We start from the raw sequence: 3,955 nt of genomic DNA on the forward strand, positions 1-3,955 counted from the left end.
AAATGGAAATATGACAAGGCCAGGCAACTCAAGAAAGCACAGTACAGGAAGGAGAAGTTCCTGAAGAACAACGTTGTCTCTATGACAACTGATGAACTTGTAAAGCTCCAGTCTGAAATCAAAGTCCTCAGCGATGATTTCAACGCTTACTATGCTGATTGGAAAGGAGCCAAGGTCAGGTTCGTCAATCTGACGAAGACACTCACTTCAAGTGCCACTGCCCCTGTGCATATTGAAGTCACTCCGGCTAAAGCATCTGCTCAGCAAACTGAAGAACATGCCAGCACCGCTGATGACAATCAGGCTGCTGAAGATAATGTGAGTTCCAGGGCACCCACTAGCGGTGCGCCTGAAGAAAATGAAGAGGTCAGGGCAACTGCATCAGTTGTGTCTGAAGAAACTGCACCAAATTCCTCTGCTCCACCTGCGCCTACTCCAACTCCAATCCTTCCATCTGCATCTGATGTGAAGAAGACCAAGGCTGCAGAGCGTGCAGTAGTGAAGAAAAGGAAAGCATCAGCTTCTTCAGATTCTTCTGCTCCGAAGAAAATGAAGCCTATGACCAGCTCTTTTGCAAACCCGATTGATGCTATTCCAATCTCAACCATGCCATCAAAGGACCTTGTTCATTTTGGTGAAGAACATGTGATCCCTAACGGATCTGATGAAGAAACTCCTTCTGCTGCTATGTCAGAGCAGATGGATGAAGAAATTGAAGTGGATGAAATCCCTTCAACCCCAGTTGTTTCCTCGCCTGTGCCTCAGTTTACTGCTGAAGAGGCAGGCGTTGAAGAAATTGAAGATGAAGTGTGGACATTGGCTGTACCACACCTGTGATGAATGATGACTTTTGGGAAATTCAGCACCCCAATTCTCCACTCTTCACTCCACTGCAGCAAATTCCTCAGTCCCCAGTCACTACAGTTCAAATGGGATCTGATGAAGCTCATGAAGACATTCCAGCCGCTAGTGCTGAAGAAACTGAAAATGAAGAATTCAAGAACCAGGCAGCCACTGAAGAGGAAGCAGACATTCCTCAGCCTGAAGAACCTGAGATTGTGATTCCTGAGGTTGTGATGCAACTTACTGACACTCCTCTGCCCAAACCAAAGGATCCTTTCTCCAGGAAGCAAAAATTCAAGACTGATGCTTTCTTTGGCGAGCATGTATTCTTCACTGATTACAACCCCTATGACTCTGCTTGCATAAGGAAGAGGCGTTTCTGGACTGCCAGCCAGGCAAATTTCTATTCCTCAGTGTTGTTCGACAAAGACAAAGTCTTCGATCATGAGCACATTCCTCACGTGGACATGGAATCTCTGCCGTGCTTCGTGCCAGTCCCCAGTGTTCTTCATGACGCTGGACTGTTAAATTTCTGCACTGACATCTGTGATTGGAATGAAGAACTTATTCTTCAATTCTATGCAAAACTGCACATCACCGGCAACTCTGAAGATGTGAATTCATGGGTGCTGGACTGGATGTGTGAAAACACTCACTACAAGGCACCAGCTACTGAATTGCTTCGTGCCTTACCTCTCAGTCCGCCCCTTGAAGGTGTTTGTTGCGTCTACAATGAACCTGAGCTAACCGATCACTACATGCAAGTGCTGATGAAGCCTTTGAAGCCAGGTCAGACCTCAAGAACAAAATTCCTTGTGAAGGAATTGTTGTATGTGCCTCGGACTGTCTATCGCATTCTGACGAAGACATTGAGTCCAATCAAGGGCCACGACTCAAATGAAGAAGAAGTCGTTGGCATCATGAAGAATCTGCTTTTCAATATCATTCATGGCATTCCCATCAACTTCCATGATTTCTTCATGAGGACTCTGGCTAATGTCGCCATGTAACCATTTGAGTTGAAGCCTTATGCAACTTGGATTATGAGATTCATCAGGACAAGGTCTTCACTCAACTATAAAGCTGATACACTGAACCATTGCAGCTACTTGCCCCCAATTGAAGTCCTCAAACGGACATTTTCCTCAGCTGATGAAAAGGGCAAGGCTACTGCTGTAATTGATGAAGGTAGTCGTCCATTGGATGGACAATTTCGCAAGGCTGCATCCAACTCCACCAATGATGACTCTGCCACCCATGACTTTGCCGCCAACGCACCCAAGCAATATCCTCAAGGCACAGCACCCAGGGTGATGACTGACCATGAGCTTCTCCTCAGTCTTCACCAGAAGGTTGATCGCGATCATAAATGGGTCAAGCGTTAGTTTGGTTCAATTCTTCACAACATGACTGCTACCCATAATGCAGTGAAGAAAAACCACTACTACCTTCATGAAATCCTCAACCGCACCTGGGATGTTATGTCTCAAGTCTATAGTGAAGAAGATCTGAAGACAATGGGAATCAAGGACGATCTTGACTGGGTTGCACCTCCTCCGAAGAAGTACAAGAAGGTCAAGGTTCCTTCCTTGGTGGCCAGCTCCTATTCTTCATCACGTGACACTGATGAAAATGAAGATTTGGACGACACTGCGGCAGGCCCTACTCCAACAACCGACCCCAACAACGCTGACGCTCCTTCATCAGCTTGATATTCTTCAGGGGCGTTAGTCCTCATTTTCGACCCTTTTGGTCATTTGATGTCAAAGGGGGAGAAATTTGAGTTAGTCTTCAAGCCGGTCTATCTTATGGGCGTTTTTTTCTAAAGTTACAACTCTCGTTCTTCTGATTACTTTGTTGGATCGAGTTGTAAACTTAAACTATATGGTGGCCTGATACTTTTGATGTTTCTTCTGCATGCTTATTCCTCATTAATGTTATTGCACGCATGCTGAATTACATCAGTCACCATATTTCATCATGCATTTCAAATTCTTCATATTATATGTCAAATGCGTGTATGAATTGCAAGATATAGGGGCAGATCTCCATGATTCTACTCTTCAAGTGTGCATTGCTTCAAAAGCAAATTCCTCACTATGCACATCTTCAGGGGGAGTTCTTCTATATCTTGCAATCAAATTCCTCAATTTCAGTTTTTACACTTCATATGTTCATCCCCGTTGAAAACTTAACCTATATTGTCATCAATCACCAAAAAGGGGGAGATTCTAAGTGCATCTAGAGCCCCTTAGTGATTTTGGTGTATTGAAGACTTATAGGTTAAGGCACTGATGTGTTTATGAGTGTACACAGGTCTATAAGTCTATGAGGAGTTTGATATTTACAGAGAAAGTTGACCCCCTAAAAATGAAGTTCTTCGACTGAGGACTTTGGATTTCTGAAGACTTTCTCAAGACTTTGAAAGTGAAGAAATTGGTGTGACCTTGAAGACTTGGTATTCATACGAGGAACATGAAGCGTGAAGACTTTTGTTCTCGTAGTTTCATTTTCTCTTTTGAGTCATAGGAAACATCGTACTATTAAAGGGGGTCGAGGAAATACTAAGGAAAATTTTCCATGTGATGCTCAACTCAAAATCCTACACCTACCAATCCCTTCGAGTGAAGCCATTGGAAATCTCATACAGTTCAGTCATATTCTTCAGTGACAAAGACGGAGTTCTTCTGGTCTCTGAGGAATTTGTTCTGACTGAGGAGTTAGGAATTCGCCAGTGCGGATTGCCTACACAGTGAGGAACATGATAGCCCTGAGCAATTTGAACCTCAAATTTCCGACCGTTGCTGTGCTACGCGCCAGCTGTCCCAAAATATCTACCCACCTAACGGTCATATCATTGAAGGGCATTTTTGTCTTATCATGCGGGCTGCTCCCTAGGCTATAAATAGCCGCCCCCTACAACCACTAGTTGGTTGGCTGCTCCGAGAGAAACTGACACTTGTCATTTGAGAGCGTCCCATCCTCCGAGGACTTTGAGCGAAAATCATCAAGTGAGGAAAAACCCAAACCCAAACACCTACAAACCCAAAGTGATTGAGCATCACTAAAGATATTGATCCTGCGCGGATCCTACGCTTGTTACCTTTGAAGA

This window comes from Triticum aestivum, chromosome 2D (assembly GCF_018294505.1).
Source record: "Triticum aestivum cultivar Chinese Spring chromosome 2D, IWGSC CS RefSeq v2.1, whole genome shotgun sequence".
Classification (NCBI taxonomy): Eukaryota; Viridiplantae; Streptophyta; class Magnoliopsida; order Poales; family Poaceae; genus Triticum; species Triticum aestivum.